Source organism: Vombatus ursinus, unplaced genomic scaffold (assembly GCF_900497805.2).
Source record: "Vombatus ursinus unplaced genomic scaffold, bare-nosed wombat genome assembly UNPS02014806.1, whole genome shotgun sequence".
NCBI lineage: Eukaryota > Metazoa > Chordata > Mammalia > Diprotodontia > Vombatidae > Vombatus > Vombatus ursinus.
In genome coordinates this window covers 746,279-772,791 of record NW_020954584.1, presented here as the reverse complement: position 1 = coordinate 772,791, position 26,513 = coordinate 746,279, and the positions used below count along the sequence as shown (strand labels likewise).

The 26,513-nt window shown below is 33.3% G+C and overlaps 2 pseudogenes; both read right to left on the bottom strand.

The window, feature by feature from the left end:
* Positions 1–2,996: 2,996 nt before the first annotated feature.
* LOC114051870 lies at positions 2,997–3,950 on the bottom strand (annotated as a pseudogene).
* A 6,909-nt stretch (positions 3,951–10,859) lies between these two features.
* Positions 10,860–11,812, bottom strand: LOC114051791 (annotated as a pseudogene).
* Between the last annotated feature and the right edge of the window lie 14,701 nt (positions 11,813–26,513).

The following is a 26,513-nucleotide window of genomic DNA, read 5'->3' as shown; positions in this document are numbered from 1 at the left end:
ACTGATTCAAAGTGAAATGAGCAGAACCTTGTGCACAGTAACAGCAATATTGTATGATGACCAACTGTGAAAGATTAACCATTCTATTCAATAAAATGACCTATAATTGCAATGGTCCACCATGACAAATGTTATGCACTGTAGACAGAGATCTAATGAATTCTGAGTGGAAAGTGGTGGGCATATATGGAAGAACCCCACTTTCAAGAAGTGAAAGTAATCAAATGAGATTTTTAATCAAATATCAAATCAGATAATATTTATAAAGCTTTTTATAAAATGTCAAGCACTATATAAATTTTAATTATTGTTATTCTAATGATATCAAAACATAAAGACTTTGAATAAGCACTGACAATTGGCAAAGGTCAGAGCTAATACTGGGTAGGAGGAGAAGATTAACATTAACCTCTCCTGAGAAGTCACATGGTAATTCCGGTAATCTTAAAATATTTCCTGCCTTACAAATTAATCTGCTTGACACTAATATTCTCCTGGAAAAAGTCAATGGTGAATCATATAATATTACCTCATCAAAATAATAAAACCTGAAAGTAAAAAAAAAATAAATGAAAGATATAATGTAGGTAGACCATGTTACAAAATTGGATTTCAAATGAGAAGTGTTTAAGTGGCAAAATCAAGAAAGTTTGTAACAGAGAGAAAAAAAAGTAGAATATCTATGAAGTAAGAATGAAAGAAAGGAAATACACTACCAAGATACATTTTTTATAAGCGGAAGATGTTAAGAGTACCAGAGGAAGGCCTCCATTTTATTCAACGGATAATCCTTGCACTAGTCACAAAAAGGCTTAGGAAAGAATAACACAATCTACTACTGAAATAACAAGCATGGTCACTTAAAGATAAAACATTATTATATAAGAATAACAAAAGCAATGATTATGATAATACAAAAAATCATGGCTATGATAAGAGTGCAGCAAGTTAGTACAGTGGTTAGAGCTCAGAACCTGGAATTAGGAAGATGTGATTTAATCTAATCTCAGGCACTCAGTAACTGTATTACCCTGAACATTTAACATAATCCCTGTTTGCCTCAGTTATCTCATCTGTAAAGTGGGGATAATAATAGCACCTACCTCCCAGGGTTGTTGTAAAGATCAAATGAGATAATAAATGCAAAATGTTTAGTACGTTTCCTGGCATTAAGTAAATGCTATATAAATGTTTACTATTATTATTTCATTATCACCACCACCACCATCATTGTTTATCAAGTCTCAGCTCTATTTCCATATTTTTGGGACAGGAGAAAATAACAGCAAAAAATGACAATTCCCGTTCTTGGGGTTGCCAGACTCAGTAATCACTGAAGATCATGTAAGAATGTTATGCAAATAGTGAAGCACATCATAGTATCCTTTTAAAAAAATTGCATCTATGAAATAATCACCATTTAGAAATATTTTGGTGGCCTGATACCTACAACAGAAACTGGCAAATGCACAGAGTACAAATTGAGATCTCAACATTTTTAGAGGAAGTATATTTTTGATTCATAAAATAGTTAGGAACAAACTTTTAATAGATATTTACAGTTCAAAAACTTATAATATCTCACCAACAGAGAACACACAGCTTCTCTATTATGGGAATCTGAACAAGAACATCAAAAATTTGTGAAAATAAGACACCTAAAATAAATGTCCCTGTTGTTCTCACTGCTTTTAGATTTGAACTGAAGATGATTCATTGGCATTATTATTGAGGTGGATTTACATTTACAAATATTGTTATCTGATTCAAAAAAACAATCTCTTACATAAAATGACAGCTGTACTATAATCTATAGGGCATCAAATATAAATGAAAACTAGTAAACAAAAATATTCTTATAAGATCTTGTTCTTGGATTGTCTCTATCAAAACCCAAATTTTTTGAAAAGAGAATGGGGTTATTTTTTATCACTATTCATAATAGTGACAATAATTTTAAAGGCTAATAGGGGTTAAATAATTCATATAGTGTCAAAGGTGATTCGAGGCTAATTTCTCTATACTACAGCTATATAATGCTATCCAATATGCCATGCTACTTCTCTTATTGAAAAATATATGATAAATGCCAATTTTCAATTTAATTATTGATATTATAATTTGATATTATTAAACAATAGGAACATGTTATTTGATTTACAAATATCATATCACACATCTTTTCACATGTTTAGGCTTCACTTAGATAATAAATAAAATTCCCTGTTTAAAACAAATATACCTATATTACTATCTTTTATATCACATTGTAAGTCTTATAATGCATTTTAGGGTGATAAAGTTAAATATTACAATCGAAGTTGGTTAATTTACATTGAAAACTTGGAGCAGTAATAACTTCAAGTTAAAAAAGAAATTGATTAATTTTTGCTTCTCTTCTCTAGAATATTCACTGCCACAGCAGAAATACATCATGTGACATACTAATTCCTTCATTAAACATATTTGATCAACATTATTCTCAGAATGATCTTTGTATTTTTGTTAGAAGAGTCAATTGTTCTTAAAAAGGGTCACCTAATTAAACTGTATTGATATTTTCCTGATGAACCATGATGGTCTTTTTAAAATTTTATTTTTATTTACAAATTATCTCACTCCACTCATGCCATCACCTAACCATTGAAAAAGAAAGAAATTTGATGTCCATTGAACATATGAAGTCATGTAAAACATATTTCTGCATTAGACACTTTACAGCAAAATAAACAAATAAAAGAACAATAAAGAAAAAATACACTTCCATCTACAATCAAAGACTGTCAAGCCTCTCTCTGGATGTGGATAACTTTTTTCATCAAACCCTCATCTTATTAAAGAAATAATCTCAACAACAACAAAAATGCAATTTCTAATTCTAATGTCAGCTAAAATAAAGCTTTTTTTTTCTTCACATATTCAGGATCTGCTTCCTGAGGCTGAAAAAACAAAGTTTTAGGAATTTAACAGTCTTCTATCATTTCCCTTTGGAAACATCATTGCTTTACCAGAACATCCATAGCCTTACAGTTGAACATCACTTTTCTGTTCCAAAGCTTCCTCATGGCATTTTTCATTTCTGTGTTTCTCAGGGTGTAGATCAAAGGCTTCAGCATATGAGTGCTGATAGTATAAAAGACAGTTAGGGATTTATCAATTGGGAAGGTACGGACAGGCCTAACATACATGAAAATACAAGGGACAAAGAAGAAGACAGCAACTGTGATGTGGGAGATGCAAGTAGAAAGGGCTTTTTGTCGACTTTCCAGACTTTGTGTTTTCAAAGAATGTAGAATGACCTCATAGGAGATAAGCAATAGCAAAAAGATAATTGTGCATATTACTCCCTTATTGGCAAACAGCAAGATGACAATTATATAGGCATCTGTACAGGAAAGTTCCAACAAAGGGTACATGTCACAAATGAAATGATCAATTACATTGGGTCCACAAAATGGGAGACTAACAATAAAAAGTAGATGGACTAATGAATGCATGAAACTATCAATCCAGGATGCCACCAAGAGCAGAACACATACATGCCATCTCATATTGACTAAGTAATGAAAATGTTTACAGATGGCTACATTGCGATCATAGGCCATAAAAATGAGAAGGAAAACTTCAGCCCCACCAAATAGGTGTTCCAAGAAGAGTTGAACTATGCAAGCTTGGAAAGAAATGGTTGCCTTTTCATGGAGCATGTCTAGGTCATTTTAGGGACAATGACAGTGGAAGAGAGTGCATCCATAAAAGACAAGAAGGCAAGAAAGAAGTACATAGGGGACCACAACCTCTTACTTCTAATGACAGTTATGATAATTAGAATGTTGCCCACTATAATTAGAATGTAGATAATTAAGAATACAGAAAATAATGTTTTTTTCTATCTGAGGTTTCTGTGTAAGCCCCAGGAGGACAAACTCAGTGACATTGTTCCTGTTATCCATGCTTTTTTTGGAGGGGAGAGGTAGAGTGACTTTATTGTATATAGAACTAGATTTGTAGTTAGGTGAGCCTTGAATTCAGTTCTTACATCAGCCCCCCTTTTGTAGATAATCTGCTTAACCTTTATGGGCATCAGTTTCCTCATGAGTATACTAGTCATAGTACTGAAACATCTGCTTCAGGGAGCTTTTGTAATGGGGAAGGAGAAAAAGGAAATGATGGATCTTCTATTTGCCAATTTCAATCTCACATATAAAAGTTAGATATTCTTCTGTAGTATCAGCAGTCAGATTTTTACCTACAAAGATAATTATGAAACATAAACTTATTATTGATCCCATTTTATGTCACTTTCATTTCTCAATATAACCCCTCTCCTTACATCTAAAAGTATATGAAATAAGCCTTAGTCATAGTTTCTCTTCCTTTTAATGATGGGAAGAAGGCACACTTTCTCAAGTATTTCCTGTGACAAATTTTATCACTCTAATTACATTGCATTTTTTTGTTCAATTGTTCTTCCTATTTATACTTTTTCATCATTGTGGAGATTGTTTTCCATTTTCTGCCTATTTTACTTTATTTTAATTCATTAAAAATCTAATATTTCTCTAAATTCCAGATATTCACATCTTCTAATAATATACATATTCTATAATATTTGAGTATTCTCCAATAAATGGACATCTATGTTGTTTTATGGTTTTGTTGCTACAAAATGTGCTTTAATGAATATTTTGCTGCACACATGACCTTTTACTGGTGTGCTCTGAACTACCTGGCAATAAATTTCCCCATTTTCAATGCCATAAGCATTTTAATTGTTTTTTTTTTGGAAGCACAAACTTTTAAATTGAGGCATCAGTGTTTCCAAAACCCTTCCACTTCAATAACATAATTTGGCCTCACAAAAGAACAAAATAATGGTAGTGATTTCAGTGGAAAAGAGGCTAAATCACAGAAATATAAGATTAATTCAAAGTCTCCTGATCACCTAGATGACAATATTAGTGTTTTTTAAAGTAATGAAGTACTTTCTTCAAACAAACTGTGGGTCATCCAAATGACCCTGCATCATTAATTATTAGTTAACTACTTATTACTAGTTAATAATGGTAATAAAATAATAATAACTAGTAAATAAACTAGTTAACATCACTAGTTAGCTACTAATAGCATCTTCTTTCATTCAATTAATTGGGATTTGTTCCATTGTGACAATAAAAATATTTTTCTCCATAATAACCTTATTAAAATGCAAGTAATCCATACAAAGATATCACTTTAGACTATTATTGACACTTTTACAAATATAAGTTTTTCAAATCCTAAGATTTAAAGTGTGCTAAATAATTGAATGTGTCCTATTTATTTTTAATAGAAGGGACCTTTTATCAAACTAGAAAATAATAAGCCTTACACAAATGGATAAAATATTTTTTATTGTTATATCATCATCATCATCATCATCTCATTTTCATCAGACATTTCAATGTAGAGGGAAGACATAAAAGAGATCATACATTTTTTTCTGTTTTACAGTTTGGCTGAAGCTATTGTCTTAATAGCCAAAACCAGATCACTAAAACACACTTCTGAAATCAATAACATATGCTATTTTTTGAATAATTTCCCAAGCCTGATATTTATACTTTTCTAGTCTTTTTGCAAAGATGTCACTTCACAATGGATAATTCTATAAAATGCCCAGTGTGCTTTGCATCTCAAAATAATAATAAAAAAATTACCTGAATCATCCACTTTCTCTATCTATATCCTTAACTACTTAAAGAGATTAAAAATTGGTCATGTGAGAAGACTACCACCAGGGATTTTTGCAAGTGCTTTAATTCTTTATTTTGATAATATGACTCTATCCCATTTCACACTGATTTAATTAAAAAAAAACAACCCTCATTCAGCTTAGGTGAGCACCTACTTTATAATCTAATACAAAGCATAGTTTGGAATAGAATCATAAATGTGAATGACTTTTATAAATATATTACTTCTCCATGAAGTCAGTTGTTCCAGTTCTTGGATTCTGATATGTTTTTCTTGATGTTAAGAGATGGCAGCTTAGGACAATGAAATCGCTGTTCACCACCACTCACTCTGTTGTCACCACAGAGACAGAGAAGTCCATGGTAATTCATTTTAGCTGAAAATGTCTATATGGGTCTAATTATTTCCATTTTTCTCTCCCAATTCCCTCACATCAGTATTTTTTCCAAATAATTTCATTTCTTTAGCTTGTGAAATTGATTCCATGTGAGTCCATGGACATTACTGTCAACAAAGGAGGATTTTATTCATACTCAACAAAAACACCATCTCTTGTCTGTGAGTCATTTTATTACTGTGTTCTTAAAACTCCTTCTCCTCTAATTAAATCCTTTGAGGAATATGCCCAGAGAACAGGGGCAGTTTACATAGTCCTTCATTTCAGTGTCTCTGGAGATGTCTCAGAGTTAAAAACCTTAATTGTAGAATCAAGGAAAAATATGAGTCCAAAGGAAAAGGCATTGGAGAAATTTTCAAGAGAAATTATTATTTCATTACAGAGCTTTATGTGGTTCTTTCAAAGTAGCTCCAAATGACCTCTGCAGATTCAGGATTCTGGTCTCTTAAATAGCTAATTTGCTACAGAATTTAGAAAACATGAAGAATAATGCATCCATCATGAACATATGAATACATTAAAATAACTGTTTTCTAAGGAGCCCTATAGACAGATAGAAAATGGAATTTCTAATAATACATTTATTAACTTTTGAAATTCAAATTTTACTTGTTACTGGAATGAAATTTACATTATACTTAATATTTCACATATATCTTATAAGTCAAAAGTTTTCTAACACATGAATCTTAGAGAATAGAAAGGACTATTGTTGGAAGACAAGTAAAATATAACTTTATTTGAATTAGTAAATGAAAGAAAAAGATATAAGACTATTTTTACAAGTATTTCATTTTCAGCAATTACATGGAAACACAATTTTCAACCTTCATTTTTAAAATTTATTTCCAAATTCTCTTCTTCTCTCCCCACATCCCACATTGAGAAGGTAAGCAGTTTGGTGTAGATTATGTATGTGTAGTAATGCAAAATATTTTTTTCCTTATTAGTGATATTATGAAGTAAAATATAGATCAAAATACAAATCAAAGAAAAATAAAGCTAAAAAAGGATGCTTCAATCTGTATTAAAAATCTGAATTCAATTCTTTCTCTGGAGATTGATAGTATTTTCAATCATGAGTCCTTCAGAGTTGTCTTGGATCATTGTATTTCTGAGAATAGCTATCACATTCACAGTTGATCACTTTACTATATTGATATTATTTTGTGCAATGTTCTCTGGGTTCTACTCATTTCACTTTACACCAGTTCATACAAGTCTTTCCTGTTATTTTGTTTTGTTTTTCCTGAGAGCATATATCTCATTTTTTACAGTATAATAGTATTCCATCACAATCATATACCACAACTTATTCTGTCATTCCCCAATTCATGGGCTTCCCTTCAATTTTCAATACTTTGCCACCAGAAAAGTGTTGCTATAAAGATTTTGTACATATATATCCTTTTCTCTTTATTTTTAAATCTCTCTTGGGATGCAGACCTAGTTTTGGTATTGCTGGGTCAATGGGCTTATAGACCTTTGGACATATTTATACATTGTTCTACATAAAGATTGAATAAGTTCATAACTCCACCAACAGTGTATTAGTGTCTCGACTTTCCCCCATCCCTTCCTATATTTTTTATTTTCATTTTCTGTCCAATCAGACAATCTAATAGGTGTGAGGTAGTACTGCCTTTATATATAGCTTTGATTACTTCATCTGAAAAATGACTGTTCCTTTTTTATCATTTGTCAATTAGGAAATGACTTATTGTTTATGAATTTGAATCATTTCTCTATATTTGAGAAATGAGGTCTTTATCAGAGAAACTTGATTCAAATTTGTTTTAAAGTTATTATTGTTAAATCTATTTCACTCCATACTATTACCTCCTGTTTATTCTATTGTCTCACTCCTTACACTATCTCTCCTCAAAAGGTGTTTTTGTTTTTGTTTTTGTTTTTTTTTTGTTCTGACTACAATCTCCCAATCTGCCCTCTCTTCCATAAAAACCTTCCTCTTCCTTTATCCCTTCTCCTTCTTACTTTTCTATAGGGTAAGATAGATTTCTTTGTCTAATTGAGTATGTATGTTTTTTTCCCTCTTTGAGTCAATTGTGATGATAGTTAGGTTAAAGTGTTCCCCGCCACCTCTTTCATCTTCTCTTCCACTGTAAAAGCTTTTTCTTGGCTCTTTTGTGTGAGATAATTTACCGTATTCTATCTCCCCCTTTCTTTTTCTTCCAGCAGATTCCACTTTCTTACCATTTAATTTTATCTTTTTAGACATCATTCTGTCATATCCTAACTCACATCTGTATTCTTTGTCTATATATACTCCTCCTAACTGCCCTACTAATGATAAACTCTTTATAAGTTAGAAGTATCATCTTCAGATGTAGGAATGTAAACAGTTTATATGTATTAATTCCATTATGCTTTCCTTTTCCTATTTGCCTCTTCCTGCTTGTCTTGAGTTTTGTATTTGAAAATCAAATTTTCTCTTCAGGTCTAATCTTTTCATCATGAATGCTTGAAATTCTTTTATTTAATTGAATATCCCTTTTCCCCCGGAAGGATTATACTCAGTCTTTCTAGATAGTTGATTCGTGGTTGTAATCCCAGCTCCTTTGCCTGCCAGAATATCATATTCTAATCCTTCTAATCCTTTAATATATAAGCTTCTAAATCTTGTGTTAAAATGACTGTAGCTCCATCATACTTGAACTGTTTCTTTCTCTTTTCTTATGATATTTTCTCCTTTATCTGGGAGCTGTGGCACTTGGCTGTAATATTCCTGGAAGTTTTCATTTTGAGATGTCTTTCAGGAGGTCATCAGTGGATTCTTCAATTCTTATTTTACCTTCTGATTCTAGAATATCAGGCTAGTTTTCCTTGATAATTTCTTGAAAGATGATGTCTAGGCTCTTTTTTATCATGGTTTTCAGATAACCTTATCATTCTTAAATGATCTCTCCCAGATCCATTTTATAAGTCAGTTTTTTCAATGAGATATTCCCCATTGTCTTTTCTTCATTCTTTTGGTTTTGTTTTATTCTTTTTGGTGTCTCATAGAGTCATTAGCTTCCACTTGCTCTATTTTAATTTTTATGGAATTATTTTCTGTAGTAAGCTTTTCTACTTCCATCTCCATTAGGCCAATTCTACTTTTTAGTAAGTTATTTTCTTTAGTGAATTTTTCTTCCTCTTCTTCCATTTGGTTGATTCTGCTTTTCAATGCATTGTTCTCTTCCCTGGATTTTTATATCTCTTTTTCCATTTGACCTATTCTCTTTTTTCAGGTGTTATTTTCTTCAATATTTTTTGGTACCTCCTTTACCATGCTGTTGACTCTTTTTTTTTTCATTATCCCTCTCACCACTCTCATTTCTCTTCCTGATTTTTCCTATATCTCTCTTACTTGGTTTTTAAAATCCCTTTTAAGCTCTTTCATAACCTGAGACCAATTCATATTTTTCTTTGAGGCTTTGGATGTAGAAGTTTCTATTTTGTTGTCTTCTGAGTGTGTGTGTGTGTGTGTGTGTGTGTGTGTGTGTGTGTGTTTTAGGCAATTGAGGTTACTTGACTTGCCCAGGGTCACACAGCTAGTAAGTGTCAAGTGTTTTGTCTGAGGCCAGATTTGAACTCAGATCCTCCTGACTTCAGGGCCGTTACTCTGTTCGCTACACCACCTAGCTGTCTCAAAGGAGATCCAGAATCTTTTTTCTTCTTCCTTTTTTTCCTTTTTGCTAAGCAATCGGGGTTAAGTGACTTGCCCAGGGTCACACAGCTTGTAAGTGTCAAGTGTTTGGTCTGGGGCCGAATTTGAACTGAGGTCCGTCTGACTCCAAGGCTTGAACTCTATCCACTGCACCACCTAGCTGCCTCTGAGTGTGTGTTTTGATCTTCCTTGTCACCATTGTAACGTGTTATAATCAGATATTTTTTTCTGTTGTTTGTTAATTTTTCTAACCTATTTTTTTTTTTACTTTTAATTTTTTTTTGCTGACTTGGTACTCTGTTTGCAGGGTGGTGGGCATACTCTCTCAAGCTTCAGGGATTTTGTGCACCTGCTTTCACAGATGCTTCCAGGGACCTGTAAGTTTTCAATTCTTTCAAGTTGGTTTGATCTAAGAAGAGGTGTGTTTATTACTCTTCTACCCTGTGCAGAAATTGATTAGTTTTGTTTTTCTCTTCTCTACAATATCCACTGCCACACCAGAAACATATCATATGACATCTTAATTCCCTTCACTAAACATATTTCACCAATATTATTCTCAGAATGATCTTTGCATCATTGTTAGAGGAGTCAATTGCTCTTTGAAAGTGTCACCTAATTAAAGTGAATTGATGTTTTCCTTGTGAACCAAGATGGTCTTTTTAAAATTTTATTTTTATTTAAAAATTATCCCCCTCCAGTCATTCCCTCAAGTAGCTATTGAAAAAGCAAGAAATATGATAAACATGATACATAGAAAGTCATGTAAAACTTATTTCTACTTTAGACAAATTACAAAAAAAAAATGAAAGAAAAGAAAGAGAAAAAAATATGTTTCAATCTGTAGTATGAGACGATCAGTTGTCTGTCTGCATGTGGATAGCCTTTTTCATCAAACCATCATGCTCTTGAAGAAATACTTCCAACAAAAGCAAAAATGTGGCTTCTATTGCTAATGACAGAATGCTTATTTTTTCTTCACAAACACAGTATCTGCTTTCTTAGCCTCAAATAATATCTAGGAATTTCATAACCTTCTCTCATTTCCCTTGTGAAACATCATTGCTTGGCCAGGACATCCATTACCTTACAGCTGGACGTCACTTTTCTGTTCCAAAGCTTCCTCATGGCATTTTTCATCTCTGTGTCTCCCAGGGTTAAGATCAAGGGGTTCAGCATAGGAGTGATAGTGGTATAAAAGACACTTAGAAATTTATCAGTGGGGAAGGTACAGACAGGTCTAACATACATGAAAATACAAGGGACAAAGAAGAAGACAACAACTGTGATGTGGGAAATGCAAGTAGAAAGGGCTTTTTGTTGACTTTCCAGATTTTGAGTTCCCAAAGAGTGTAGAATAATGCCATAGCAGACTACCAATAGCAAAAAGGTTCTTGTACACATTACTCCCCCATTACAACCACTGGGATGCCAATTATATAGGTATCTGTGCAGGAAAGTTTCAACAAAGGGTACATGTCACAAAAGAAGTGATCTATTACATTGGGTCCACAAAATGGGAGACTGACAATAATAAGGAGCTGGATTAATGAATGCATGAAACCTCCAATGCAGAATGCCACCAAGAGGAGAACACATACATTCCACCTCATAATGACTAAGTAATACAAGGGTTTACAGATGGCTACATAGCGATCATAGGCCATAAAAATGAGGAGGATAATTTCGATCCCATCAAATAGGTGCTCCAAGAAGAGCTGTACCATGCAAGCTTGGAAAGAAATGGTTGCCTTGGCATGGAGCATATCTAGAGTCATTTTAGGGACAATGACAGTGGAAAGATAGCATCTATAAAAGACAAGAAGGCAAGAAAAAAGTACATAGGGCATCTCAAGCTCTTGCTTCTAATGACAGTTATGGCAATCAGAATATTGCCCAAAATAGTTGAAATGTAGATAATTAAGAATACAGCAAATAGTGTTTTTTTGTACCTCAGGATTCTGGGTAAGCCCCAGAAGGACAAACTTGGTGACATTGTTCCTGTTTTCCATGATTTTTTGAGGGGGCAGAGGTGAGTGGGAGAGTAACTGTTTTTTGGATATAGTACCAGATTTGTAGTTAGCAGTCTTGAGTTCAGTTCACACATCTGCCCCTTTTGTGGACAATCTGCTTAACCTTTTTGGGCTTCAGTTTCCTCACCAGAATACTGGTCATAAAAGTGAAACATTTTCTGCTTCACAGAGATTTTTGTAGGGCAAAGAATAAATGATGGATATTCAATTTGCAAATTTTAATCTCACATATAATAGTTGACTATTCTTCTCTAGTTTCAGCAGTCATATTTTACCTATAAATAAAATTATGAAATATAAAATTTTATTGACCCCATTTCATTTCATTTTCATTTCTTAATATAACCCCTTTATCTGAAAGTATACCAAATAAGCCTTAGTCATAGTTTCTCTTCTTTGTAATAAAGGTAACAAGGAATACTTTCTCAAGTATTTCTCGTGACAAGTTTGATCACTCTAATTACATAACTTTTGTGTTGTTTTTTTTCAATTTGTGTTTCTATTTATACTTTTGTCATTGTTGTGGAGATTGTTTTCCATTTTCTGCCTATTTTATTTTACTTTAATTCATAAAGAATCTAATATTTGCCTAAATTCCAGATATTCACATTTTCTGATAATACAGATATATTCTGTCATCTTTGAGTATTCTACAATAAATGGTCATTTATATTGTTTTTAGATAATGTGGCTACAAAATACATTTTCATGCATATTTTGTTGCACAAAGGACCATTTATTGGTGTTCTCTGGAGTGACTGTCTGGCAATAACTTTCCCCATTTCCAATGGCATAAGCATTTTAGCTTCTTTTTGGAAACACAACCTTTTAAATTGAGGCATCAGTGCCCTTCTAAAATTTCCAAGACAGTTCCAATTCAATAACAAAATACTTTTCTCACAAAAGAAGAAAGTAATTGGTAGTGAATCTAGTGGAAAAGAGACTAAGGAACAGATATATAAGACAGATTCAAGGTACCTTCATCACCTAAATGACAAGATTTGCATTTTTTCAGTAATTAAGTATTTTCCTTAAATAATCTGAGGATCATCCAAATGGCCGTTCATTACTCAAGAGGTAAAAACTGATAGCATCTTGTTTCAATCAATCAATTGGAATTTGTTCCATTGTGACAATAAGGATTTTTTCTCCCTAATACCTTTATTAAAATGCAAGTAATCCATCAAAAGACACAACTTTAAATTAATATTTACACTTTTCCAAATGTAAGTTTATCAGATCCTAAGATGGTATGTTGGCTAAATATGTTTCTGTGTGTTTTATTTTATTTTTTTAATTAAAGGACCTATTATAGAACTTGAAAATAACAGGTATTACATAATTGCCATAAAATAATCATTATTGTTATGTTATCATCCTCATCATGTCATATTCATCAGACATTTAATGTGGATGGCAGAAATGAAAGTGATCATGCATTTTTTCTGCTTTACAGTTTTTTCTGAAGCTATTGTCTTATTAATGGTCAAAACCAGATCACTAAAATACTCTTCTGAAATCAATATCATATAGCATTTTCTAAACATTTTCCTAAGCCTAATATTTATACTTTTCTAATCTTTTTGCAAAGATGTCACTTCATAATGGATAATCCTATAAAGTGCCCCATGTACCTTACATCTTAAAATAATCAGCTGAATCATCCAATTTCTCCAACTATATCCTTAACTTCTTAAATAGATTAAAAATTGGTCATGTGAGACTACCAACAGGGATTTTTGCAAGTGGTTTAATTCTTTATTTTGATAACACAACTCTTTATAATTTCAGGCTGAATTAAGTGAAAAACAGTCATTCAGCTTAGGTTAGTATCTACTTTATAATCTTAACACAAAGCCTGGTTTGGGATAGAAACAGACACATGAATGACTTTTAAAATATATTACCTCTCCATGAAGTCACTTATTCCAAGTCCTAGATTCTGATATGTTTTCCTTGATATTGAAAGCCATCAGCTTTGGGCAATAAAAACGATATTCAACCCCACTCACCCTGTTGTCACCACAGAGACAAAAAAGTCCGCAGAAATTCATTTCAGCTTAAAAAGTCTAATTGTTTCCAAATTTTTCTCCCAATTTCCTCACCTCGGTATTTTTCCAAACAATTGTATTTCCTTAGATTGTGAAGTAGATTCCATGTGACTCCATGGCTGTTTTTGTCTGCAAAGGAGGATTTTGTCCACATTCAATAAAAACACCATCTTATGTCTGCGAACCATTTTAATACTGTGTTCTTAAAGCTTCTTCTCCTCTAATTAAATCCTTTGAGGAATCTGTCCAGAGAAGAGGGACAGTTCATGTAGTCCTTCAATTCAATTTCTCTCGAGATGTCTCAGAGCTAAAAAAAAGATTAATTGTATACTCAAGGAAAAACATGAGTCTAAAGGAGAAACAGTAAAGATATTTTCAAGGTAAATTATTATGTCCTTTCAGAGCTAGGGCTTTTAAAAGACTTTATATGGTATCTTCAAAGTTTCACCAAATGACATTTGCAGGCCCAGGATTTTAGTCTCTTGAATAGCTAATAGGCTACAGAACTTAGAAAACATGAAAAATAATGCATCCATCATGAACATATGAATACATTAAAACAGCTTTTTCTAAGGGACACTCTAGAAAGATAGAAAATGGAATCATTAACAATGCTTTTGTTAACTTTTAAAGTTTAATTTTACTTGTTACTGGAATGAAATTTATATTAAGCTTAATATTTCACATATATCTTACAAGTCAAAAGTCTTCTAGCCCATGAATCTTTGAGAATGGGGAATAGGTTATAGTAGGAAGAACAGTAAAATATCATTTTATTTGAATTGGTAAATGAAAAAACATCTAAGAATATTTATTTTTTTTACTATTTTATTTTGACCTAATTACATGGAAACACAATTTTCAACATTTATTTTTAAAAATGAGTTTCAAATTCTCTTCCTCCTCACCCCCCTCTTTGAGAAGGTGAATAATTTGATGTACATTGTACATGAGCATTGGTGTAAAAAATATTTCCATATTAGTGATATTTTAACAGAAAACATAGATCAAAATAAAACCCCAAGAAAAATTTAAAAAAAGTATGCTTCAATCTGTATTCAGACTCTGTATTCAGTTCTTTCTCTGAGGATGAATAGTATTTTCAATCATGAGTCCTTCAGAGTTGTCTTGCATCATTGTATTGCCAAGAATAGCTAAATGATTCACAGTTGATCATCTTACAATATTGCTGTTACCATATACAATGTTCTTCTGGTTCTACTCATTTCACTTTGCATCAGTTTAAGTAAATCTTTTCTGGTTTTTTCCTGAGAGCATCTAGCTCATTATGTTTTACAGCACAACAATATTCCATCATAATCATACACTACAACTTGTCCAGCCATTCAACAATTTATAGTCTCTTCAATTTTCAGTTCTTTGCCACCAGAAAATAGTTGTTGTAAATATTTTTGTACATATAGGACATTTTTCTTCTTTTTTTAAAATATCTTTTGGATTGTAGACCTAGTACTGGTATTGCTAGGTCAAAGGGTATGTTTGGTTTTACAGGCTTTTGGACACAGTTCCAAACTGCTTTACATAATTATTGCATCAGTTTATACCTCTACCAACAGTGTATTAGTGTCTCAACTTTCCCACATCCCCTCCAACATTTCTCATTTTCCTTTTCTGTCCAAATAGACAATCTAATAAGTGAGAGGTAGTATCTCAAAATTGTTTTAAAATGTCTTTTTCTAATCAATAGTAATTTAGAGCATTGTTTATATGTGATGATACATAGCTTTGATTACTTTATCTGAAAAATTTTCTTTCTTAGCATTTGTCAACTGGAAATGCACTTTTTTGTGAATTTGATTCATTTCTCTATATTTGAGAGATGAGGCCTTTATCAGAGCAACTTGGTTCACTTTTTTCACAGTTATGATTGCTAAATCTGTTTTCCTCCATACTATTTCCCCTTACTTATTCTATTGTTTCACTCCTCTTCTCCTATCCTTCCTCAAAAGTTTCTTTGATTCTGACTATCACCTCTTCCAATCTGCTCTCTCTTCTATTAAAACCTTTACTTTACCTTATTCCTTACCCCTTCTCCTTTCTTGTGGAGTAAGAGAGATTTCTTTATCTAATTATGTCCCTTTTTTTCCCTTCTTTGAGTCAATTCTGATGATAGTAAAGTTGGAGCATTTCCCACCACCTCCTCCATTTTCTCTTCACCTCTAAAGGTTCTTTCTTGTCTTTTATGTGAGATAATTTACCCTATTCTACCTCCCCTTTTCTTTTTTTCCCAACACATTCCTCTTTCTCACCACTTTATTTTGTCTTTTTAGATATCATTCCATCATATTCAACTCACATCTGCACCCTCTGTCTATATATATTCTTTCTAAGTACCCTATTAATGAGAAAGTTCTTATAATTTCAAGAATCATATTCCCATTTAGGTATGTAAACAGTTTATCCTTATCAATTCCCTCATCTTCTCCTGTTCTTATTTGCCTTTCTATACTTCTCTTGAGTCTTCTATTTGAAAATAAAATGTTCTATTTGATTCTGATCTTTTCATCAAGAATATTTGAAATAACCCTAATTTGTTTTATATCCCTTTTCCCCCTGAAGCATTACACTCAGTTTTTTGGGGGGTAGTTGATTCTTGGTTGTAAACCTAGTTCCTTTGTCCTCTGCAATATCATATGCCAAGCCGCTTATGCTTTAATATAGAAGTTGCTAAATATTTTGTTAACCTAACTGTGGCTCCATCATACTTGAATTGTTTCTCATTGCTTACAATATTTTCTCTTTTACCTGAGAGCTTTGGTATTTGGTTATATTATTCCTGGGAGTTTTAATTTTGGGATCTCTTTCAGGAGGTCATCAGCAGATTCTTCAATTCCTATTTTACCTTCTGGTTCTAGAATAGCAGGGCAGATTTCCTTGATAAGTTTTTGAAAGATGATGTCTAGGCTCTTTTTTTGATCATGGCTTTCAGGTTGTCTAATAATTTTAAAATTATATCTCCTTGATCTATTTTACATGTAAGTTTTTCCAATGATATATTTGACATTTTGTTACATATTTTTTCCCATTCTTTTGGTTTTGTTTTATTCTTTTTGATGTTTCATAGAGTCATTAGCTTGCACTTCCTCAAAATTCTTTTTTTAATTAATTAATTTATTTTTAGTTTTCAACATTCACTTCCACAAGATTTTAATTTCCAAATTTTCTCCCCATCTCATCCCTCACTCCACTCAAAGATGGCATGCATTCTAAGTACCCCTTCTCCTAATCTGTCCTCCCTTCTATCTCTCCCCCCTTCTCTTATCCCATTCCCCTTCAATTTTCCTATAGGGTAGGATAGATTTCTATACCCCATTTACTGTATATTTTATTTCCCAATTGCATGTGAAAACAATTGTTTTTAACTTCTGTTTTTAAAATTTTGGGTTCCAAATTTTCTCCCTTCCTTCTTCCCCACCCACCCTCATTGAGAAGGCAAGTAACTCCATACAGGTTATACAAGTGCAGTCAATGTAAAATACTTCCATAATAATCATGTTGTGAAAAACTAAGTATATTTCCCTTCATCCTATACTGCCCCCCCGCTTTATTTTTTTACTCTTTTGACCCTGTCCCTCCTTGGAAGTGTTTGCTTCTGATTACCCCCTCCCCAATCTGCCCTTCCTTCTATCATTCTCTTGCTCTCTTTTCCCCTTGCCCTCATTTTCCTGTAGGGTAGGATAGAATTCCATACTCAGTTGAGTGTGTATCTTATCCTCTCCTTAATTCAAATCTGATGAGAATAAGATTCACTCATTCCCTCTCACCTTTCCCCGTTTCCCCTCCACTGTAAACACTTTTTCTTGTCTGTTTTATGTGAGATAATTTACCCCATTCCACCTCTCCCTTTTTCCTTCTCCCAATCCTCTTTCACTTTAATTTTATTCTCCAGCTATCACCCTGACATCTTCAACTCATCCTGTGCACCTCTATTTATCTATCTATCTATCTATCTATCTATCTATCTATCTATCTATCTGTCTGTCTACATACATATAATTTTTCCCACCAACTGCCCTAATACTGGCAAAGTACTCGTGAGTTATAAATACCATCTTTCCAAGAAGAAAGTAAACAGTTCAGCCTTAATAAGTCTCTTATGATTTCTCTTTCCTTTTTACCTCTTCATGTTTCTATTGAGTCTTGTATCTGAAAGTCATATTTTCTATTCAGCTCTAGTCTTTTCAACAAGAATGCTTGAAAGTCCTCTATTTCATTGAATGTCCATTTTTCCCCTGAAGGATTATGCTCAGTTTTGCTGAGTAGGTGATTATTGGTTGTAATTCTATCTCATTTGCCATATGGAATAATATATTCCACGCCCTCTGGTCCCTTAATGTAGAAGCTGCTAAATCTTGTGTTATCCTGATTGTGTTTCCACAATACTTGAATTGTTTCTTTCTGGTTGCTTGCCCTATTTTCTCCTTGATCTGGTAACTCTGGAACTTCACTACAATATTCCTAGGTGTTTTCCTTTGAGGATCTCTTTCAGGAGGTGATCAGTGGATTCTTTCCATTTCTATTTTGCCTTCTGATTCTAAAATATCAGGGCAGTTTTCCTTGATCATTTCTTGAAAGACGATGTATAAGTTTTTTTTTTTAATTATTATTATGGCTTTCAGATACTCCAATAATTTTTAAATTCTCTCTCCTGATTTATTTTATAAGTCAGTTGTTTTTCCAATCAGATATTTCACATTGTTTTCTGGTTTTTTTTTTTTCATTCTTTTGAATTTGTTTCACAGTGTTTGGATTTCTCATAAAGTCACTAGCTCCTAATTCCTCCATTTTAATTTTTAAGGAATTATTTTCTGCAGTGAGCTTTTGGACATTCTTTTCCATTTGGCCAATTTTGCTTTTTCAGGCATTCTTCTCCTCATTGGCTTTTTCGAGCTCTTTTTCCATTTGGGTTAGGCTATTTTTTAACGTGTTATTTTCTTCAGTATTTTTCAGGTCCCCTTTAGCAAGCTGTTGACTTGTTTTTCATGATTTTCTTGCATCACTCAGTTTTTCCTCTACTTCTCTTACTTGCTTCTCAAAATCCCTCTTGAGCTCTTCCAATGCCTGGGACTGATTCATATTCTTCTTGGATGCTTTGGATGTAGGAGCTTTGACTTTGTTTACTTCTTCTGGTTGTATGTTTTGATCTTCTTTGTCACCAAAGTAGTATAATATAGTCTGACTCTTTTTTGTGCTTCTTACTCACGATCCCAGCCAATTACTTGAGTTTTAATCTCTTTGTTAAGGTAAAAGTCTTCTTCCAATGTCAATAATGTACTGTCCCAAGCTTCTGGGGTTTGTACAGCTGTTTTCAGAGATACTTCTAGGGTCCTGAAAATTTTCAGTTCTTCCAAGGTGGTATGATAAGGGACAAGGTGTTTCCTCTCCACCGCCACAACAAGCTTCCCCACACCAACACTCCTCCTCACCCCAGGACCTTCCTCAGAACTGTGACCCAGATCCAAGAATGGGCAAAGCAAGAGATTCCTGCCTAAGCACTGGCAAAGAGATCCATGTAATACCCCTCTGATCAGCCACTTGATTCCCCCTAAGTCTGTGGGCTGGAAGCTCAGGAAACAGACGAGACCCCAGGGGTGGCTGAGACCTAGCATCTTCTCTCACTGCAGAAACAGACTTTTCCCACTAACCTTCTAAGTTGTCTTTGGTGTTAGTGGGTTGAGAAGTCTGAAAACTGCCACAGCTGCCCACGATTCAGTCCTCTGAAGCCTGCTCCAGGTTCGCTGCAGCCTGTGCGCTCATGCTGCACTGCGCTCCTCTCCCAGCCTTGCATGATATACCTTTCTGATCAACCATCCAGGCTGTCTTTGGCTGGAAATTTGTTTCACTCTGGCTTTTTGAGGGTTCTGCCGCTTTAGAATTTGTTTAGAGCCATTTTTATAGGTATTTGGAGAGGTTTGGGGAGAGAGCTCAAGCAAGTCACTGCTTTCCCTCCTCCATTTTGTCTCTGTCCCCCACCCCAAGCCTCCTTGCAGCCTAAAACAAAGGTTTATTGAAGATTCGTCATATTAGCTAGACTTTTAAGGAATCTGAGCATCTGTGGGCCATTGGCTAGATTGTAAGAATCGGAGCTGACAGCACCCTTTCTAAAGTATTTTCTGTGACAAGGTTGAGTACTATATTATATTCAGGATTTTTTTTCTTAAATTGTTCTTACTGTTTATATTGTTGTCATTAATGTGGAGATTGTTTTCCATGTTCTTCTTACTGTAATCTGCTTTAATTAATAAAAAATAATATTTTTTCTAAATTCCAGATATTCATATTTTTGAATAGTGCAGATATAGTCTGTCATATTTAAGTATTCCTTAATAAATGGACATTTATTTTTCTTCTTTTTTGCACATCGAAAAAAAGTACTTTAATGAATATTTTTGGTATAAAGTATCTTTTACTGGAGTCCTCTCAGATGTCTCCCTGGCAATGAATTTCCCCATTTCCAATGGCATAAGCATTTTAGTTTCTTATTGGAAACACAATCTTTTAAACTGAGGTATAAATGCTCTTCTAAAATTTCCAAGACACTTCCATTTCAAGAATCAAATTTGTTCTCATAGGAGAAGAATATAATTGGTTGTGATTCCAGTTGAAAAGAGGCAAATGCACAGAAATATAAGAACATGATTCAAGGTCCTCTAATCACCTAAATAAAAAGAATTGAAATTTTCATGCAATTAGGAACTTTCCTATAAACTGAGGGTCATTACAATGACTTCTATAACTAAAGAGCTAAATACTGGTGACATTTTGTTTCATTCAATTGAGGTTTTTTTTTTTATTTTTTCCATTTTTATAATAAGAATTGTTTTTATCCCTAATAGATGCATTGAAATACAATTGATATAAAAGTGATCTTACTTTAAACTATTATTGATGCTTTCCCAAATATAAATTTAACTAATCTTAAGTTTGAAAGTGTACTAAAAAAGTATATTTTTTATTAAAGAGAAATAATATAGAACAATCACATAGAACCCTATAGATTTTATAAAATTATTATTATTATTATCATTACCATTATCATTATTATTATTATTATCATCTCATGTTCTTCAGACATTTCAATGTAAAGGGAAGAAATGAAAGATATCATGAATTTTTCTATGTTTTACAGTTTCTTGAAGGCTATTGTCTCTTATTAATGGGTAAAACCATATCATTAAAGCACTATTCTGAAATCAAAACCATATGTCATTTTTTGAGTATTTTTCTACACTTGATTTTTATATTTTTTTTAGTTTCTTTGTAAAGGTGCCACTTCAGAATAGATAATTCAGTAAAGTGTCCCACTCACTTTACATCTTAAAATAATCATCTGAATCATCTAATTTCTTCATTTATAATCACAACTACTTAAAGAGATTAAAAATTGGTCTAGTGAGAAGATGACCACTGGGACTTTTTGTTGGGGCTTTATTTCTTTCTTTTGATAAAATGAATCCCATTTCTCACTGAATCAAGTGATAAAAACTTATTCAGCTTAGGTTAGCATTTACTTTATAATTTTAAGGGAAAGCATAGTTTGGAATAGAATCAGAAATGTGAATGACTTTTATAAATATAATACCTCTCCATGGAGTCTAATGTTCCAAGTCCTGGATTCTGATATGCTTTACTTGGTGCTGAAACACAGTTGCTTAGAGCAGTGAAAACTTTGTTTACTACTATTTGACCTATTGTGATCAAAGAGACAGAAAACTCCATGGTAACTCATTTCAGTTAAAAAAAATAAGTCTACATTGATTTAATTATTTCCAAATTTCTCCTCCAATTTCCACATATAAGCATTTTTTCAAACAATTAAACTTTCTTAGGTATGAGTCCATGAAGTTAGTGATTACCCATGCATTTTTGTCAACAGCAGAGCATTTTATCCATATTCAATTAAAAAAAAACCACCATCCTAGCTCTGTGAGCCACTTTAATACTGTGTTCTTAAAGCTCTTTCTCCCCTAATTAAGTTCTTTGAGGAATCTGCCCAGGGAACAGGGACAGTCCACATAGTCTTTCAATTATATGTCTCTGGAGGTGTCTCAGTGAATACCTTAATAGTAGAGTCAAGGGGAAAAAATGTGCCCGAAGGAGAAAATGGTAGAGCTTGTTTTCCAAAAGAATTACTATTTGATTTACAGATAGGACTATGAAGATGCTTTACATGGTTTATTTGGGAAAATATATATATGTATGTATGTGTGTATGCACGTGTGTATGTATATGTGTATATGTGTATATACATGTATATGTGCATGTTATATATATTCATACAACTACAAAAGGGAGAAAGAGCAGATAAATTAATTCAGCATGAAACAAAAAAAACTAGAAAAAGAACAAATTAAAAAAAATTAAGCATCAAAATAGAAATCCTGAAAATCAATGGAGAGAAGAATAAAATTGAAAGTACCACCTAACTGCCCTATTTTTTTAACTAGAAAATGAATATTGAGGTTAATAATCAATCACAACATGCAGTCATAAGACCACAGACGTAGAGCTGGAATGGAATCAAATCATATAGTGCAACTTCCCCTACCCCACCACATCCAGCAGCATAGTTTTTTTTTATATAAATGAGGAAGGTGAGGTCCAAAAAACAAAGCAATTTGCCCAAAGTCAGACATGTATATTGTCAAATTTAGATTTCAAACTTAGTCTGCGTCCAAAACGAGAACATTTGCCACTGTACCATGATTCCTACCCACAAATCCTCTCTAACACATCATAATGGAAAATAGGGCAAGCAGGGAAAACCCAAAATGACATGATTACTTTGATAATGTGATATTTTTTTCTATCCAAGTAGGCCAATCGTAGACAAATCAATGAGGAGCTGCTTCCATTTCCAGAATACTGTTTCTATTTTGGTGTTTAGAAGCCCACAGTTAACATCTTTTGCTCTAGTTAACTGTTTTCTAGTTGTTACAAAATGCTTAGAGCAATTTTAAATGTTAGGAGCTTAACTCTGACACAAAACATTTTTGACATGCAGAAGGACATAGAGATTAATGGATATTTCTGTGAAATAGACTAGCATGACTAGGCTATGTTTTAGCATGAAATAACTTATTATTTAAAAATCAAAAAATTAATGCCAAGAAGGAGAGCTTCTCACTTTTTGTTTTAGTTTTCCCTGAAACATATGTCTTTATGGCTTTCAAAATATTTTGCATTCATTTAAATTTCATGACAGCATTGTGAGGTAGATAATGCATATTATTAGCCAAATTTTATAGATTAGAAGATTCAGGTGGAGATAAATTTAATTACATGAACCCATAGCTAATAAATATCACAAGTCAAATTTGAATCCAGCCTTTCCTGGCTTCAATTTCAGCATGCTGTACTCCATACCAAGTAGTCCTCTATAAGCAAAATTAGAGTTATGAATTCTTATAATATTCAACATGTTTGAAATCATATTTGTTGTCAACCTGTCTTAGAATTCTTTACAATACATTTAAGAGCGTGTAGAAAATATTTCATTTCACAGCTTTAAAAACGTTTCATATTTTATTTGTATTTTCTTGGATTTTTTTCATCTCCACAATTCTTTCTTCTTTGTATGAACAACTTTCACTATGAATCATATAGCATAATTTAGAGAGAATACAAAAATATTTTCATTACATTTTTTCCTTCAATAGAATTTCAAAGAATAGTCAAGAAACTGGAAAACAAAATTCTTATTCTCAAAATAAATCCTCTGGTTTGCTTAACATCAGGGGGAAAAACTTGGAATACTGTCATGAAATCACTACCAAGTATATCTGAAGAGTCTGTTCTGTCCTCTTTTCTCTGCACATTCTCTTTTGATAACCTCATCAACTCCTAGACATGGGAGATAGCAAATGAAAATTCTTGGAGTTAGGTGATGTAGTCTTAGGTCAGTGTCGCTGAATTGCAGAGTACATATAAGGCAATGATACATAAGAAGATAGGGAAAGTGTATGTAGGGAGAGGTATGAAAGGCCTTGAATACAATGTTGAATGAAATCATAATAGAAAATGGAGTAAACAAGAAGGTTGTGAACCCCATATAAAAGAGGGCTTTGGGAAGAGTTTAGTGCTTTATCCTCCAGGACTCCAATCATAGGAGAGTGACAACTAAGAAAGAATTGAGAAAGTTCAGAGGATCAAAACCTGAATAATGTTTCATGATGATGACAGTGAAGGTGGTCAGCTTTTCCTGGAGTGGGGGGGGGGGTAATGAGGTGAGGGTTGTCCACTGAGTCAAAACCAAACATCTACTAATGTAAAATGGAGTTCTAAATCAGAGTTCTAAAGTCATGTCAATTTCTTTCTCTTTATACTGATGTTATTATTGTAAAAATCATTTTCTTGGTTCTGCTCACTTCACTTTGCATCTTAAAATTTTCCCCAGGTTGCTTTGAAACTTTTCATTATTTTTTTCATTCAATAAAAATTTTAAAGTACTTATGTTATATTATGTATTGTATTGCACAGAGAGGCAAAATACCATCTTTACTCACAGAGTTTACAATCTAATGTGGGAGATACCATGCAAACAAATATATACAAAGCAAGCTACACACAGCACAAATAAGAAATAATTAAAGGAGGAAAGCACTAGAATTAAGAGACATTAGGAAATGCTTCCAGTAGAATGTGGTATGGATATTATATTTAAAGAAAGCCAGAGAGGTCAGTCATTGGAGCAGAGGAAGGGAAGGGGAACAGCCAGAGAAAATGCTTCGATTGAAGAGATGAAGTGTCTTATTTGAGGAATAGCTGGGAGGCCAATGCCTCTGGATCAAAGAGTAAATATTGGAGCATAAGGTATAAGGAGACTTCAAAGATAGGAGGATCTAGGTTATGGGGAACTTTTAGTGCCAAACAGGGAACTTTCAATTTTGGTCTTACAGACAATAGGAAATCATAAGAGTTAATAGAAGTTAAGGGGGAGTTGATTTGATCATACCTATGTTTTAGGAAAATCACTTTAGTGGCTTAATGGAGAATGGATTAGAGTGGGGAGAGGCCTGAGGTAGGCCGAACAACCGGCAGGTTTTTGCAGCAATCCAGGTGTGATATAAGGGGGGCTAGCCTCAAATTGGAGAAAGTGTTAGAGGAGAGAAGGGGATATGTTTGAGAAATGATGCAAAGGTGAAGGAAGGAAAGGGGTGGGGATGAGATATAGTGAGGAGCCCAGAATGACTTTTAGGTAGTGAGGTTGAGGGATTGGGAGGATGGTGTTGCCCTCTACATTAATAGAGAAAGTAGGAAACAGAGAATTTAGGAATAAAGATAATGGATTATATTTAAGAGGTATTGAGTTTAAGATATCTACTGAGCATCCAGTATGAGATATCTAAATGGCAGTTGAAGATGTGAGATTATAGATCAGTAGAGAAATTGGGCAGTAAATATAGATTTGAGAATCATCAGCATAGACATGGTAATCGAATCCATTGGATCTGATGAGATCACCAAGTGAAGGAACACAGAGGGAGAAAAGAAGAAGGCCCAATTCACACTGAGGAAAATCAACAATTAGGGGAGGTAATCTGGAGGAAGATTCAGTAGTAAGACAGAGGAGGAATTATCAAATAGGTACAGGAAAATTAGGATAGAGTGATGTCCTGAAAATGTTGAGATAAAAAAAAATCAAGGAGGAAAGAGTGATCAAAGTGTCAAAGCTGGATGGCAGGTCAAGGAGAATGAAGATTGAGAAAAAGATATGGCAGCTAAGACATAATTAGTAACTTTAGGGAGAGCAGTTTCAGTGGAATGTTAAAGTCAGAAACCAAATTGTGGGAGATTGAAAAGAGAGAAAGAGGAAAGAAAGTGGATGCATCTATTGTAGCTGACTTTTCAAGAAGTTACCCTATGAAAGGCAGGATAGGAATGGGACAACAATTAGCAGAGATGGAAGGATCAAATGATAATTTATTTGCTTCTTTTAACCATAAGGAGATGGTGACATGTTGGTAGGCAGTAGGAAATGAACCAGTAAAGAAGGAGAGATCACAATGAGTGAAAAAAATGGGAATCGAAAAGTGAAAAGTTTGTTGAAGGATATGGGATTAATAGGCTGACCGTAACAAGCAGATGAGTTAGCTATGGTAAAGAGTAAGGCCATTTCTTCACATGAAATAAAGGTGATTGAGGAGAAAGTAGCAGATGCCTCCTGAGTTATAGCCTTTAAGGAACAGGGGAGAAGAAGGAATTCAAGGTGAATACCCTCATTTCTTCTGTATAATATGAGGCAAGTTTCTCTGATGAAAGCGTGGTGATAGAGAAAGCTAGGGGAAGTTTGAGGAGGGATAAAAAGTTTTGGAAGAGAAGCTGTTGAAAGTGGAATAGAACATCGATAAGGAAGGAACAATATGACTGCCTAATAGCAGTGATGGTCCATTTGAGGTTATATAGCAGAAATTTGTAGTGGAAAATATCCTCTTCAACATTTTTCATAGCACAGTAGTATTATATGTTGTTAATAAATCATAATTATATTCCCTGGTTAATTGGCACACATTAATTTAATATATATATATATGTATATGTATGTATGTATGTATGTATATGTATTATTCCTTCTAAGCTTATAAATAAATGAAAGGGGAGAAAGAACA